Source organism: Podarcis bocagei, assembly GCF_964188305.1.
Source record: "Podarcis bocagei genome assembly, chromosome: 8".
Classification (NCBI taxonomy): Eukaryota; Metazoa; Chordata; class Lepidosauria; order Squamata; family Lacertidae; genus Podarcis; species Podarcis bocagei.
In genome coordinates, this window is record NC_138133.1 from 39,148,158 (window position 1) to 39,166,100 (window position 17,943).

At 39.0% G+C, this 17,943-nt stretch overlaps 1 protein-coding gene across 1 annotated transcript in view; it reads right to left on the reverse strand.

The window, feature by feature from the left end:
* CCDC102B (coiled-coil domain containing 102B) overlaps nucleotides 1-17,943 on the reverse strand; it is a 604,790-nt gene that overhangs the window by 89,931 nt on the left and 496,916 nt on the right. Inside the window, exons 2-3 of the mRNA XM_081205635.1 lie at nucleotides 16,006-17,331; nucleotides 1,300-1,439 (exon numbers count right to left, since the gene is read on the reverse strand). The gene's annotated coding sequence lies outside the window, so the exon portion shown is untranslated. The remainder of the gene's footprint in view (nucleotides 1-1,299; nucleotides 1,440-16,005; nucleotides 17,332-17,943) is intronic.

Genomic DNA, 17,943 nt, shown 5'->3' on the forward strand with positions numbered 1-17,943 from the left:
CGTGAGACATGTTCTCTACAGCTGTTCCAGAATATTGCGAAACTCCTCTTTCCTGGAAGCTTGCAAAACCTAAAAAGCAATGTAAGATCTTTGAAACTGGGCTGCTGCTCTCCCCCTGTCCTTCTCCCCAAGTGAGGGGGTTCAGGATTTATGAGACAGGGTTATTTGAGCACTGCATTTTCCCAACAAGCATGTAAATGACAAATTACCTATCAACCTAGGATTTGAGGAAAGAGTACGGCTGCCTCTGAAAATCTGAAAGAACTTGCAATATGGCCCAAATGGTCAGATTTTTGCTGATGCCACCAACAGATGTATTCTCATGCAGTTCGGGGTGATAGCTCTGTTCATGTTATTGCATCAATTTAATTGTGTTGCACTACATCAGCAGGGACATTTGAAACTTTCAGGAAACAGCCTTTGCCTCTGCTTTGCAATTCTGCCCGACTATATCAAGGTAAATCAAATTTCTATTATGAGGCATCAATGGTAACTTTTGCTAGCTATCATTTGCCTACTGGTGTCAACAGCTTATTCTCAAAGATCCAAAAGCAAACAGTGACCCTTTCTACTCACAGTCAAGTGAGGGTGTTGTTTTGTTTTGTTTTGTTTGTTTGTTGTTGTTTTGAATTGCTGAAACCAGCCTTTTTAAAAAGGAAACAATTTTTAAAAACAGAGAAACAGTCTGCCTATAGTAATTTTTCAAAAGACCATCAGGATTTTTAGAATTGCATGCTGCACATTTTAAGCTAAAAGCACCCTGCCTACACGGTGTCCTAACAAAGTGCCAGAGTCCAAAGAGATCAGAATATGAGTAATATCATTGAATATCACAAGCTATCCTAGATGCTAACACCTTTTTCTACTTAATGGAGGGGAAAAAGAACTGTGTGACATATTTTGTTATATATACATTTATAGCATTCTAGGTTGCTGTTGCTTGATTTAAAAAAAGGCACAAAACACAAAACTTTAGAAATGAGCATAAACATTAAGTACTTTATACCTAAAACATAAAAGGGATGAAAATTTTGCCAGGCAAATTAAATAAACACTGAGAGTAATTGAGCATGCTTCAAATTTTAAACATTAAAAATAATTTCATATAATGCCATAAAAGTTATTACCAAGAGCGCTGAAACAAATGGGAGATGAAATGTAGTTAAGTCCAGTTTAATAATACATTCAAAATCTTCTCCCTCACTTGTACCACTCTCCTATCTTCTCTTCATTTCTGTCACAAACAACTGACAACATCAGTTTTTTAAAAAGAGATATAAAGAGACAAACACCCCTTACCCTGTGGGTTTGAGGAGCTGTTCTTGCTTCTCAGTGTTACAGACATGAGTAAACAAGAGAATTTCCTGCATCTTTTTCTCATCTGCACGGCTCTGGGGGCCGGCCAACAGGCTTATTTCCAGCATTAAAGCCACTCCACACTAAATGGAAAAGAAATTCCTATTGGCCAGGCTTTATCAAAACTAATACCACAACACAATTCTTTTAATACAATGGCATTAAGCCAATATAAAACATTTTTTCTGGTTGCCCTTGTCTACCACTAAGCTTTACTAACATCTCCCTGCCCTCACTTGTGTAACGTATGAGTAAATCCCTATCATTTTACAGAGAATAAATTTCAAATGGGAGGGGGGCAGTTATGCACTCCTTTGTGTTACTTTTAATAAATGCCTACATTTTACATACCCTCATACTGCACTCAAGATAGATTTGCACTGTACTGTGCTTATTTGCAAACCAAAATACTAACGTATACAGTGGTGCCCCACAAGACGAATGCCTCGCAAGATGAAAAACTCGCTAGACGAAAGGGTTTTGCGGTTTTTGAGCTGCTTTGCAAGACGAATTTCCCTATGGGCTTGCTTCGCAAGACGAAAACGTCTTGCGTTTTTTGCAAGTTTGTTTCCTTTTTCTTAACACCGTTAATACAGTTGCGACTTGACTTCGAGGAGCAACTCATAGAACGTGGTGTGGTAGCCTTTTTTGAGGTTTTTGGTGATTTTTGAAGCGTTTCCAAAACTTTTCCGACACCGTGCTTCGCAAGACGAAAAATCCGCTAGACGAAAAAACTCGCGGAACGAATTTATTTCGTCTTGCGAGGCACCACTGTATGTACAGTCTTGCAAGTGTACACTGTAAAATGTGAAGCAGAAAACAGCATTTGTAAATATCTCAAAACACACAGTAGACGTGTATGCTTGAGGTCCCTGTCATCTGTCCACTAAAACTACACATATAACTGCTTTATTTGTAGACTTCTTTGTCTCAGCAAAGGATTCCATGTTTCTGAAGGACACACTATATTTGAATTGCAGATCTGGGACAGCCACTTGTACAGATTTTGCCCTTTCCCTTAGAGGTGCCACACATGTACATAAGAGCATACATATGCACACTCGTGGTGTAACTTAATCTGTAAGTTTCTCCCAAACAGTTGGAGATTCTGTAGAGGCCACATACCCTTGGAGAAGACTGATATTCTAGATCCACTTCAATCATGATTCAAGCCCAGTATTGATACAGAAAGTGACTTGGTTTCCCTGTAAGATGACCTGTTTCAGGAGAACACGACTGTTGATTCGCCTTGATTTTTCAGCTGCTTTGGATAACCACAACCACGGTACATATTGTTATATATTTTCCTTAGTATCATGTGCTGAGGGAATAAAGCTTGGCACATACTTTAGGGAGAAATGTGGAGAGATCGGTTCATGGGGCTGTAATTTATCTGCTGTGTTAAAGAGATAAATATGTAACGTGAGACAACTACATGTTTTGTATCTGCAGTAATTGACAATGGGTAAATGTTTAGGAAGAATGCTCTATGTTGCCAGGGAGATTCAGAATTTTAAGTATATTTATGTTTCTATTTAATTCAGGTTTTATATAATATTATTCAGGTTTGTGTAAAGTGGATTTATTTTAACACTAATTCAAACCCAAGGGTAAATGCAATATATCTGGAACGTTCAGAATTTAAAGTTTGTTTTGTTGAACATGGTTTCATTTGGGTCTGTGTCAGCCTTATCTATGTTAACTTGTGTTACTTTCATATAGATATGTAAGTTCACTTTGTTAAGCTCTGGTTTTGTGATGGTCTGATGACTAGAGACAAATAGCGAAATCTGATTTGTTTCATGAAGTGTGTGGTTGTTGTTGCTTTAGCATGCCTTAAGATTGGCCAGCAGGTGCCAGTTCCTGATTTATCTCTTTGTTCAGCTTGTTGAGAACCAGCACAGTATCAGCATCGCCATACATTCTCTTCAAATGCACCAATTGCACTGTTAAACTATTCCAGAACCTCACTGCATATCTACAAGTGTAAGGCAGGTACTGGATCTCTGCTTGTGTCATAATAGTTTTTATTTTTAATTTTTTCCAATTTTTTTTTATTGGTTTTCCAAATTTATAGCAAATAAAACAAAAACATCAAAAACAAACAAACATTTATCTTAACTATAATTATTCCACTTTTGTTAACATTGTTAGGTGACTTCCTCAAATCCCCCTGGCTGAGTTTCCATATCAATCATTGTAGCAGTTTTCCAAAACTATTTTCACACAAAATTTACTTAGGCAATTAACATCTTTCTTTCTTTTCATTTTAACTTTAAACATAATATTCTACAACATCACATATTTAAATCGCAGGCCTATCTTATATTCGTAAGTAATTCTATTTCAGTTATCTTAACATATTTAACTAAATAATCTTTATTTTTTTCCCATTCCTCTTGATACTCCTCCTCCTTCTGGTCACAGACTCTTCTGGTCAGGTCGGCTAGCTCTGAAAAATCCATCATCTTCATCTGCCATTCCTCCACTGTTGGTACTTCTTGTGATTTCCAATTTTTGGCCAGCAAAATTCTATCTGCAGCTGTGGCATACAAAAACAATCTAACATCTTTCTTGGGCAATTCCAAACCTATTATTCCAAGAAGAAAGGCCTCTGGTTTCTTAATAAATGTATATTTCGACATTTTTTTCAATTCATTATATACCTTTTCCCAGAAGTCTTTCACCTTGGGACAGGTCCACCACATATGATAAAAGGTTCCTTCTTTTTCTTTACATTTCCAACATAAATTATCACTCTTATGATAGATTTTTGCTAGTTTTACAAGGGTTAGGTACATCATTTTCATGACATTTTCCCTTAACAGCGTACATGCAGTGAACTTGACCCCTTTTCTCTACAACCTTTCCCAATCTTCAAACATTATATTGTGTCCAACATCTTTTGCCCAATCTATCATCACAGATTATGCCGTAATAGTTTTTAAAAGATCTTAACATTGAGGGAGTGATCCTGGGCTGAAGTTTAGGACTTATTTCTACTGAGCCTGTCTGAGCTGAGTTCAGCTGCATCCTAAACTGCTCCTTAGGTTTGAACCATTAAAGTGGATTAAAGTGTTTCGTCACCCTAGTGCAAAAAGAATACAGTTGGAAAGTGATGGGAAAATGCACTGAAAAGTGTGGGATCAATGAATGATTAACAGGAGGATATGCAAACACTCCACAAGCCAATCAGGATGAATGCTCAACCGGACATAGTCTAACCTCTTTGCAAGCTTTGTGCAAGCCAATCAATATGAACGCTCAATAAATAGGTGATCCGGAGGAACCCTTAATGATTTGGGTAGTCTAATCTGCTTTCAGTTGATGCTGGTTTTATATTTTTCTAAGTTAAGGTTGTAACTATTATTGACATTTTAATGTTGATCTGGAAATGTTGTTGTAATGCTGTTGTTTTAGTTAATTGTTTATGTATATGTTGTTAATTGTCTTGAGAAGATTTTCACTTTTAAAAGCAGCATAATTTTTAAAAGAAATACTGAGCCTGTGATTTTATGCACATTGTAAAATATTATACTGATTTCCCCCATTACTGAGCTTGTGTAATTTTGCAAAACACAGCATAAAATTGGAGTACTAGAACAAGTTGCCTGGGTTGATGTACAGCATCCATTCCTGGGAGATTTGAAAAATAGGTTAGATGAGCCTTTAACTCAATTAATTTAGGGGAACTGGCACTCCCACATGGGAGCTGTTCTCTGACCAGTATTATTTTCATAACCAGAGTAGGCATTTCTTTTGAGTTGTTTATAGGCATTGTGCAGAGCTGATGGCTCACACAAAGTCTCCTCTGTACATAAAACCCCAGTTAGGCAAGCCTGTCACTGGTCCCACATGCTTCCATTAGTGGATTCTCTTGTGTATTAGGTCTGGCCCTTTGTTTATTGGAAATGTAATTCTTGGGCTAGATGTACAAGGAAGTAATTGAGAAACATGAAAGCAAATGTAAAATTAAACAGGATTACATTCTCAAACAAATTCTTGCAACAGATCATTACTCTCATATATCTTCTAACTTGCTCTCCCTCTCCAAAAACTCTGCATGTGCTCCTTAAATCATCTAACATAAAGAGAATGGTTTTTACTTTGCTGTTTTGTACTTTGCTCCTCCCTGAAGCTGTATGAACTTAAGAAAATCACTTTGTTTTAAAGAACATTCTATTTCACCATGAACTCTGGACTTTTCAACAGTTTTGAAAAGCACAGACCTTAGATCTGTCTTGAGACACAGAGGACACGTTCAAGGCGTATACATTTTGGCTCACATAGGAAAGTACCATAAAATTATGAAAACCATCCAGAGAGAAATAAATATTTGATCAAACAACATGCAAGACTTGTGTGCCAAGACCTGTACAATACGCAAAACAAGTTTTCCATGACTGAGATTTTTACAACAAACACAAACACTTCAGACAAGAAGGAAATGTGCACTTAGACTCTTTATTTAACATTTCCTGCAAAATCTCATGGAATTGAAAAGCTTTATTCTAAATTCCATAAAGACGCATTTGCCAGAGAAGACAACTGGGGAATCTTTACTTTAGAAGGAATCACTCATCAACTGGCTGATTAGAATATAATGTTGATAGCTCAAACTACATGGTTTGATGGATGGCTATTTCTACAGCATCAGTTGTGCTGCTCATCTCCTTACTGAAGTCAGGGTGGATTTCCTTCTGTTCTGGTACATTTCATCTCTGGCTATATGCCAGGCAGAATTTTACAGGGCAGTTCATATTAGCAGTGGGAGCATTAACAGGAAGGAGAAAAGCAAAACTCTGAGTCCCTTAACAGTAAAATCCAGCTCTAGGCAGATACAAAGGAAAAAGATGATTAATCCAAAACTTACAGAAGACAAGGAAAAAGTATTTAATTTTCCTTGGAGTATTAACCTAGGTCAAAAGTCACTTAGAACAGCAGAAGTCAGCATTTCTAAAATAGATGCAAATATGTTGCCATTTCTCATTAATATGGTTTTTTTTGTACATGTCTCATTGATAAATGTGTCAATAACATGATTTTGGTACATAATGTCATTGTATAATGACTCAACCTTCCTACACTAAACACATACTCTTAAAGAAGCCCACATTTCATTGCGTGCTGGGATTGGGCACCAATCCTTTTATCCATTCTGAACATAAGAAAAATACTTATCTCTGTAAGAAAATGTGGTAGTAGCTGATGTGATCTCTTGGTTTCTGCCCTGAACTCCGCAACTGAAACTCTTGCATGTGAGCAGGAAGAAATCTTTATTCTAGGCTAGCAATAGTTCAGGTCAGGCTTCAGGTGCAGAATGCCAAAGGCATGGCTAGACAGACCAAGAGCAGCATCAGGGGTCCAAGACTGGACAAGAGCTGCAAAGATGTGTTGACAAACAGGCATGCCCCTCCCGCCAGCCTATAAAGATGAGATGCATCTTGCTCACTCACAAGAACTTCCCTGCAAGACTAATTTCCTTGGAGGAGCAGGCTTTCCTGGGGGACATGGGTTTGTACCCAATGGCAAAGGTAGCACAATATTTGTGGTGATGAGAAAGAGGTCACCCTGTGGCCTTCTCCTTTGCCAGCTGCCCAGCCTTCTTTGATGCTCTCCCCTGTTGCCTCTGTCAACACCCTTGGGCTGCTCCCCACTAAGGGCATCCTCCAAGCCCTCCGTCTCTGACAGCTCATCTGGCAGCAACTGCTGCCCCATCTTCTAGTCATTCGGGATTTTGTGACCCAAGGCAGTAGCTGCCTTTCCCACTATGATCAGGTGGCTGATAGTGGGGCACACAACCACATGATTTTGTAGTCCTATCTTTTTTTCTGCTTTTTTAGCCATTTTGTGACAGGCACCCACAACATTTTCTGATAATTCAAAATGCGCTCACTGACTCAAAAAATTTGATGACCCCTGCTCTAGGCCTTCCATGAAATTGTGTCAAAGGTCAATTTTTAAGCCCACAGAAAAATAACAAATCAAAGCACATTCATTCCAGTAGGAGAGTTAGGCATCATTTGCCACTGAAAGCAATAGGACTTAAATTCACTTAATTTTCAGTCAATTGTGGCCCATGTATTTTAACAATTGAGATCCCCCTCACCAAAAACCTTCCCCTACAGACAATAAGTTCCCAAAGGGTTTCCCGTTTTCATTCCAACAGCAACTCAGACATAATACTCATTTCTGGATGATTGAATCTAAGTATTGCTTTTATGTTTTTGTTTCATTCATGGTGGAGAGAATAACTACAAAACTGAACCTTTTCAAAGGGCAGTCTTGCAAATCATTTTGCTTTGAGTACTAATCCCTTTACAACATAAAATTTATGGGAAACTATTTGGCTCAAAAGATTAATGTAGCTTCTAATTTTGCGTCATAGTGGCTTATTTGGTCATATTTCAGTAATTACAATCATATGGTATCCTCCCACGCTGACAAAGTTTGAAACTGGAAATATTTAATCTAAAGGAAGAAATAAGAATCTATATGTCCACAATCAAACTATAGCCTAGGGCCCACCAGCACAGATGTTTAAAGTGGGAGTCTATAGCTTTGGGCTTGTGCACTCTCCCTCCTATTCCTTCATATATACTGAAATAATCCCTGTTCGGTTTCGAATAAACCACAATTTCCGCTTACATATATTTGGAATACTGTGGCTTATTTGAATTGTGGTTAGTTCAGAGAAACCAGGATGCTGAGTGGTGGTCTGAGACAGGAGTGTCACCAGGGTTCTCTGGGCCCAGTACACTGTATGTGGAATGGGCCTCTGACCCACTCATCAAAGAGGGGACAGATCTGCATTAAATTTGCACATGCATTGTCTTTTTATCTTTGCTGCTACTAGGGATATCAAAGATATTCAATTAAAATGGGTTTTCAAGCAGATTTCCATCAATCTACCCATTCAAGCCCTCACATAGATTTGTGCTATGAACAGTTTTTTGCCTTAGTTGTGGTGTTTTTTTTTTAGTAAATGTGCACGTAAATAGATACATACTCATCGATGTATAATTGCTGCTCTCCTGAAAGGGGTCTCATTGCTTTTCTTTTTTTTCTGAAACGTTGTTTATTGAACCTGAGTGCATTTAACTTGTCGTGCTTTTCATATGGAAAAGATGTCAGCTCTTTCGCTACCTGTTGATTTTATCTGTTCCCCTACAAAAGCTTCTCCTGGAACGTAAGGCGCTACCAGACTCTTGTAGCTTTCATTTTTACTGCAACAGAGTTAATGTGGATGCTTGCCTGAATATCTGGATACTGGGAAGTTCCCAGTGACTCTACACATTCAAATGGGAGGTAGATGTGCAGAGCTTAAAATGTGTGACTTAGAAGCTGAAGTCAATGCAGAGTGAAGGACCATCAGCTGGAGAGAGACAGACTAATTAGAAGCAAAAACAGATGAGAGCGAATTTGAGAGAGGGAAGTTGTCATTCATATCCTCCGTGCTATTTTTCTGGAAAAAGAGTTGCCAGAACTCACCAAGAACACTTATTTTCTTAGAAGACCAATGGCGCCTACCTGAGAGGTGCCGGAACTGAGTTCCGGCGGGTTCTGGCTGAAGAAAAGCCCTGCCCATGGGGATTATAAAACCCAGGACACAAAGAGTAAAATATCAGCAGGGTGCTAAATTATCATTCCTGATCCCTGGAATCAGGAAATGAGATGTAATTAAGTTAATACTGAATTTAAAATTGAGATAGCAAAACTGCCATCCTAGCCCACCTCCACAACACCCCTAGCAAAACTGCCACATTGAACTGGGATTAAGCCAAACTCAAACTATACAGAAAGGAGCTTTGCACAAACAGTCAATCCTCAGAACAAATACAGGAAGACCACATTGCTAACCTTTGACCTCAGGCAATGTCCATATTAATCCTAGAGGGAAGAACTAGTCTAGAAGGAATTAAAACTTGGAATTTATTCTCCTTATGAACTATGAAGGTCACTAAATCCAAATCTCTTTACATGAACACTTGATCACGTTCCCTAGTAAATTATAGGTCCTTAGGAGGCATTATAGTTTATCTGCATGATAAAACTGAAAGAAAATACAGACTACAGCTGGAAAGACTATTTTGCTATTTTGTTATTGGCAGCTAATTTCCACCACTGTCTTAGAGCAAAGTTGAACGTGGCACTCCTTTACTGAACTGAAATTTAAATATTTTAGCTAAAACAATAAATAAATAAATAATAGAATCATTTTTCCTTTTCCAAGGAATGTTCAGTGTGAATAGAAGAGACTGTTGCGTCTTTATGATATATTGTTTATTTACACATATATACAACCCGAACATAATATGGGGGGGTGGTTTCCCTGCAGCATTAATTATCCAAAAGGTCTTGCTTCTCCCATAGTCACAGCCTTGGATCCAGACCCGATCAAGCATAACAATGAGGGTGATAATATTTTACTTATACCCTGCTCATCCAACAGGGGGGCCCCAACCAGAATGGCTTGCAGCCTGCTTTTAGTTCAGCTGTCACACAACTACTCTCCTATTGTTCTTCTATCTGCCAGCCAGGTGGAAAGGGGAAAGGCCCACCCACGTGGCACCGAGCAACTTCTTTGGTTATGCTAAGCATTGTGCTGGAGGAGACTCTTGAGAGTCCCACGGACTGCAAAAAGATCAAACCTATCCATTCTGAAGGAAATCAACCCTGAGTTCTCACTGGAAGGACAGATCCTGAAGCTGAGGCTCCAATACTTTGGCCACCTCATGAGACGAGAAGAAGAAGAAGAGTTTGGATTTGATATCCCGCCTTTCACTCCCCTTCAGGAGTCTCAAAGTGGCTAACATTCTCCTTTCCCTTCCTCCCCCACAACAAACACTCTGTGAGGTGAGTGGGACTGAAAGACTTCAAAGAAGTGTGACTGGCCCAAGGTCACCCAGCAGCTGCATGTGAAGGAGCGGCGACGTGAACCCGGTTCCCCAGATTACGAGACTACTGCTCTTAACCACTACACCACACTGAGAAGACTCCCTGGAAAAGACCCTGATGTTGGGAAAGATTGAGGGCACAAGGAGAAGGGGACGACAGAGGACGAGATGGTTGGACAGTGTTCTCGAAGCTACTGTACTAACATGAGTTTGACCAAACTGGGGAGGCAGTGGAAGACAGGAGTGCCTGGCGTGCTCTCTTCCATGGGGTCACGAAGAGTCGGACACGGCTAAACGACTGAACAACAACAACAAGCATTGTGCCTAAGTGGCCAGCTAAAGTCATTGTCTTAAGATTGCCTGGTTCAGCAATAGAATTTTATCAGATTTTAACCCTTACTAGGACCCCAAGAACTGGAAGGGAATCAGGACAGCATTCAGACTGACCCGCCACAAGCTTACAACAGCATTAAAACAAACCACAATAGCAAACAAAATCTTCAATTCTAAAAGTGGGTCCAAAACAGGCAAAAACACCACTAGTTTCCCCTCTAGTACATATGTGCATCCTGAACACCCTCTGTTTCCCCCAAGGCCTCCCAGCTCTCAACTGGGTTTGGAAAGTTGGCAGAGAGCCTAGCAGCTTTCTTGAAAACCCATTCAGATGGGAGGCACATGCAGCCTTGGAAGGCATATGCAGACTTCTTGCTGACCGTCAGGCTGAGGAACTGAAACTGGACTCTTAAGTAGTACTCTCACTGTTTTCCTTAAACAAAGAGAATGTGCAATTGCTTCCATAGCTCACAAGATTCCAACTTCAAAGCAACTGTCAGAATAGAGCAACTAGTATCTTTCAGGACTGCGGTTCATAAAGAAAAAAGAAAGAAAGAAAACCATGTGCCACAAGTGTTCAAAGATGAGGATTTCACTGAAGAAAATACATGGCGACAATAAGTTATCTTGCAAAGTACCGTAGGGAAAATATTGACAATTCTTTTTCAACACTCTGCCTCCAAAAATGATATAATTTCTCAAAGAGCAAAGTGTTTATTGCAGCAATATAGGGTCTTAAAAGCTAAAGCAATATGGCACAACAGCTGTATAGGTTGTGAAGAGATTAAACATATGTGAGACATGTCTGCAGCATCCCATGTACATCCTGTCAGAGGTCAAATTTGTATTATCTTCAGTCAAAAGCTGCCAAAGAAAACTGGATGCTCATACAATTGCCAGTAGACTGAAAGTGTGATGATAGTTACTTTCTTGCAGCTGTTTTATGTTTTTATTTCTGCACTGTAGTTTTAAAAAATGCAGTACGTGTGTATTTTCATTGTTTTATACATTACGGCCCATGGCCAATATGACATCAGTTATTTGTACACACTGTCTTAAACATTTCCATGTTGGTGTAACAAATTTCAACCCACCCTTTTCATTTCCTGTTTCTATGTACCGATACCACGTTAAGTACTGTAATTTAAATCATTTATTAGCATCACTTATTAAAGTAGCCTAGGAACCAACTCATTAGACTACAGTGATTAAGATCCTAAAAGTAGGATCAACCCCCCCCCCCCAAAAAAAACTATAATTAAGGTAATATTCATGAATCTTGGAGAAAGCCTCACATTGCACATTTTAAGGAAAATATGCTGGATGGGATGATGTAATCTTTTGGAGAAACTCTCATATTAGAAACACGCTCCACCATCTGCTCCAAAACAAGACATTTGACCTGTTGGGTATGTATAATAAATTGTTTTGTCTTTGTTAAGGCTTCATAGACTAATGGAATGCATGTGATCTTCATTGCTATTCAAATGTTAAAAATAGAAAACATAATAAACAAAATTAAAATGTTAGTAAATGCAACAAGTTAGGTTTAAAATGAAGAGTGAATGTTTATGTTTGAAGCCTTAGCCATGCATCACTGAAAAAGGAATTAGATATTGCAACACGCTATTATAATTATGCAGAAATCAATAAAAAAATTAAGAAATGCACTGTTCATTAGATCAGTAAATGGTTAAGTTTGCTGCATTTAAGTGGTGTGATATATGCATTCTGGTAACTATCTTATCTTCTGGCTACAGGCCAAGCACTCAAATGAAAATAATAAACTAATGGGATAGCACATATGCCGAGATTTATCATTCCAAAATGTTAAGTGCAACATTTTTTGCCAACTTTATGAAGAATGGACAAACATACTTTAGTGGTTACAGATGCTATTTTGCTTTCCAAAGAAAAATTAGATTAATGTTTGAGGTAAAACTATTGTATATAGCAGTTAAGAAACATATTTGGTATCAACTCATTCTATAGGCTAATCTCAATCATGGTACAATTTCAGCATTTGACTTACTCCTCCAAAACCCACTGACGCCACCACAAAAACTCCCATAGAGTTCAATTTGCTTCAGAGGGTCAGGAATATAATAGAAAGAAAACTCACTTGATGTAATGAATTGCACTTCCAAATAAACTTTCTAATGTATATCTTCCTCAAAGTTTCTATGGATTGTTCATTTTGAGGCAAATTTCATAAATAATCGGAAACATAATTTAAATCACACCCCCAACATAACTTTTAAATGCAATTATTTGTTCCTTTCATGAGTGATCCCATGTGTACCACCTACTGGACATGATTCAACTAAGTTGATGTGAGAATGGAATAAAGTCCACTTTCCTGTATCTCCTCCTCCGCACTCTCTAACTCTGTTCTGCGGGGTAAACCCAAGGACGAGTGAAGTTTTAACAGAAAATTAACATAACATAGTCATCTCACAGTGGCCAACCACACAGACATGAGAAGCCCAAAGTAAGGATCAGAGCTCAATAGATCAGAGCTGAGGCAGGGGGCTGTGAGGCTCCTTAGAACCTTCTCAGGTTTGGTAGTAATAATGAACTCTTTTGTAAATGTACCTGAGTCTCCTGTGTCATCTGAAGAGCAGATCCAGCCTAGGAGTGGACTGAAAACCAAACAGGTAAGCTCCCCTCCCCCATAATTAACCACACCACAGGCTATTTCAGTTACCATGCCGAAGAACAGTAACACACCACACAAATCTAATGCAGCTGGACACACCATTCCAAGAAATTAATGCTTTGCACCATGGGCATGTGTAGGGCAGACCACAACATTAAAACTTTTCAAATGTTTGCAAGCTAGCTATGTAGGTGTTCCAAGTACTGCTTTTCAGTGACCTATATGACCACCATCAATTTTAAAATATCTTTGAAGTTTGGATGGCTATAACAAAGCAAATTCAGTGGCATATGCCTTTGCATGGAACAGAAAGTACAAGAGGGGTACTTTGGCTATGTCTACCTTTGTTTTACTAGAGGCATCTCTCTTCTAAAAAAATACATATATCACATTTTGATCAAAGGGATCAACTTTAAATAGAATTCTGGGAGATTGAATGGATAGAATTCATTTTATGTGCCCATTTTTATTGCACTAAGAATATAAAGTATTTTTTCCCACCAAAATGAAAGAAAAGGAGCACAGATGGTAAAGGGTTTCTCCAGTTGGTTTTCTTCAGTCTTTCCACATGGTTAATATCTCTTGATACCCCCTTTTCTGCTAACAGCAGGGTGCTGATATATCTGCAGCCAGCTTGGACAATTTTAAGATGACTGTACTAAACATGTTTTATTTTAAAATCTCAAGACATTGTCAGTCTCATTCACAAGCCAGCAAAACTTTGTGTTTTATAGATTAAATGTCAGACGAGAGGACACTGAGTTTGGTAAACTCAGTTGGATACTGGAAGGTTTAAACATAAGTTTCATTTTAGTTTCAAAGTGACTCCCTGAGCATTCACAGAGAATATCACAAATCTTTCTTCAGCAGATTTGGCACAAAAGTAGTTTTCTGGACTGTAGGATAAATGTTCTGCCAGATTTCTCATGAAGTCTCAGCTCTGCATCCATGTTTACAAAGTTCTATGCAGTTGTGACCCTTTTGTTTTATTTTATGAGTGAAAATAATAACTGTTTCGGACATTTTTTTTATCAACAAGTATGTTAGGATCACAATCGGTGTCTATTCCAGGGTGTCTATGGAAGAGGTCTTTTTATTCCCCGTTGAGAGTCACATTTGCTCAGGGCATTGGGTAGTGACCTTTCTACAATTCTCTTATTTTCTCCTCTCTTTGACATTCCCTTTCCCCTTGTTATGTAGTCTGATAGTCATATGAAATTAGGCCAAGGGCTACAAGCTTTCTATCCCTGGTCTATCCATTACAGTCTTATACAAGTATACGACATGAAAACACTTCAGTAATTTGCCATACAAGTGCAATTCGATAAGTACAGAAAACTAACCAACTACATTGTTACTGTGCAGAAGCTTCTGCACTTTTAAATGTTCGCTTTTAAAAAAATGCAACACAGACCACCAGTTTTAGGTTTATAGTATTCTGTGGTTGCTGTTGCTTTACTCCTTAGTTATTGACTTGTTCTGTTATTCTGCAGTAAATACCTATTTGTCCATGTAATCCAAGTGTTTCATCACTAATTCCTAGTTCTTTATCCATGGAAGTAAATGGCTAAACTGCTCTTAGTCGCAGAAGCATATTCATACAGGCATTGTTTCAAAAAGTCAATAAAACATTATATCTTTTCTTTAGATTTACATTTTTCTCTTAAGGAAAAAAAATTGTTTCTTTAAAAAAATAATTATTGAAGCCTGGGAAGTTTTATGTTGTGTGCAATTTCACACTTAAAAATCCAGATAAATCATAGACATCTACACATATAAATGACCTTGAAGCTTGTTCATGCCATATCAAACTGAATCTCAGTAGTACTGGCATCTATATAAATTACAGAACTACAGTATAGAGCTATGTAAACAATCATTTCTATTAATGCAAGCTATTGTATGCCATTACTGTACCAATGTGGATTAAAAATATTTTAAAATATCTCAGAAAGCATCACAATGAGTTTGATGTGGTTTTAGGGGCCAAATGACTGGCAGTCTTTCAACCAGAACACTGGTGAAAATAGCAACATAAAGAAGTGATGTACATTCTGAACTTCTGAAGCTGCCTTTAAAATCAAGCAAAACAAAGCTTATACAGTAGCACATAACACTTTGAAGATTCAGCATAATGTCATGGTGCACTGGTAACCATTCTTTAAAACAGAACTTCAGACATTAGCAAACCCACTCAGCTAAAGTGCTTCAATTGCTAGCACTACATAAATCACTTTAATGCATCTTCAAACACATCCTACAGCTTACTTTCCCTCCAAATAAAATGATTTAACTGCATGCAAAATGTGGCACAGTTGAAAAAAACCAACAGTAATAGTCTTTCCATTGAACAATAAAATACCATTGGCTGTATGATCTCTTAACACAGCAATCCTAAACACACTTTTTTTAAAAAAAAAATGGCTTTACTGAACTTATTTCTAAATTAATGTTTATATAAACATATTTAAGAGAGGGTGTAAGATGGGAAGAGCAATCCTAACCCTCCCCAGTGACTGATCTGAGCAACATAGCCATTGCTGCATCTGAAGCCTTGCCAGGTCCTGCTGGTTGGGGCAGAGGAGTGTTACTTTTTCATTGCACTGACTCCAAGCTGCTGCAACAAAGAGGCCCAAATCAGGCCCTCACTTGGCAATGAATATTCATTGTGTGCTTGGTCACATTCAATATCCTGGCAAGCTAATAACAGAAAACAACGTTCCCAGACGGGATACTGACAAGGCACTCTAGACACTATACCATTGCCTCTCCAATCCTCTCCCACTTTCTTCTGGCTGACTCCATGAGTACCCACAACTCCAACTGCTGACCAGTGCCCAGCCATATATATGCTTCTGGCCTATCTAGTCTAGACTCAGCCAATCACACTGTCCAACTGAAAATTCTCAAACTGCATCCACCAATCAAAATATGCATATCTTCTATCCAGGGCTGGGCTACCTACGAGGCAACTGCCTCAGGTAACAGAATCCACAGGGGCTGCTGCAGATTCCTTGTTCCTGATATAGATCTTCATTCTTTCCTTCTTCCCTGATGGGGAGGGGGGATGCCACTTTATCATTGCCTCAGGTGCCAAAATGTCTTGGGCCACTCCTGCTTCTATCTCCCTTCTGCATACTGAGAATTCTAACACCAATCCTTCTGCACACAGCTGTCCGTTAAGGCCCCAAGCAAGTTAACTAACTTTCACTAGACCAGACAGAAAACTTCTCAGATCAAATACATTACAATGTGCAATGCAATACAAATGCCAGGACATGTTACACAATATCCATTAAAACATTGTTCAAATAAGCAGGATTTCTTCCCAGATAGTAAGAGACATCATTAAATCATGACTTACTTCTTCTTCTCAGAAGTGAGCTATAAATCATATGAAAACTTCCCTTCAATCCTCTCTACCTTGAATTCAATTGGTCTTTCTTGATTCAATTTATTTTACTTCAAGCACATCCATTACTTTCTCAAGGTGGCATCTTGGCAGCAATATGGCTAAGGAGCAAAGTTTGTTCTGCAGATTTAACAGTACCAGCTTAAGAGCCTTTGGAACATTCTTGCACTAGGTCTATGAGTCTACATAAATTAGTGAGGGCATCCCTGTTGGAGGTTCATCAAAAGTTTTGCATTTGAAGGGAAAGTATTAGGAAGTCTGCTTGTAGATATACTTAATACATGTCATTTGGACGTTAGAACAGATTATTTTTTCTTTCCAAATCCAGCATTCACTTCTAAATCTAACCTGCAATGTGGGACCTAGACTTCAGAGTTGAAAGCAAGATAGATCAATTGAGTTTAAGCACTGCATAAGCTACCATGACCCATCTTGAACAGAGATAACTTGGCTCATTGTTCTTCATATTCAGGAGTTCTGTAATGGATTGTAGGTGGAGCTGCCTTTGACTAAGGTACTACTGGCCTGGCTATAGGGCACATATTTTTGTGGAGCTGTGCTGGATGCCTGTCTGTTTCAGGACATGATTCAAAGTTCTGGAACTTATCCATCAAGGCATAAGTGACTTGAGACTGGGTACCTAAAAGATCACCGCCTAACTTTCCTTTCCTTATCTGAATCCTTGCTTTGGGCCATCCCACCACCCAGCTAAATAACTCCTAGCAGTACAACAATCAATGCTCTACAACTGTAAGCTATAAGTGGTGGAATTGCAATGGACTGATTCCACTGGACTGGAATTGCTGTGCTTTCAGATCTCATGCACGTGCGTGTACATTAAATTGATGATGGAAGCCATGAGGAATGGGCAGTATGTTAGAAGTATGCGAGCCACGTTAAAACCGAGCCTGGCCCAAAAGTTCGCGCTCGACGAGAAATCACAGGCGGCCAAAAACCCGAACGGGCACCATCCGCCAGCGCCACAAGATGTCCTTCTAACATAACGAATGAAGAAGCAAACAGCACCGTCCGCTACAAACCAAATGGAAACACTTTTACCGCCCCAAGGCGCTTAAAGTTTTTCGAACGGATTAGGCTTTTGTAATGTTTCGATGAGGGGAAGTGGCCGGGTGTTCCGGATAAAATGGGGGGTGGGAGTTGGGAGGTTCTCCTATTTTGTCGTCTTCGTCACAACCTCGTTGACGTTTCTTTCCTCAACCCGCATGGCCCAGAACCTGCCCCGGACCGAGTGGCTCCCCCCGCCGCGGGGGGTCTCCCTCGCCTCC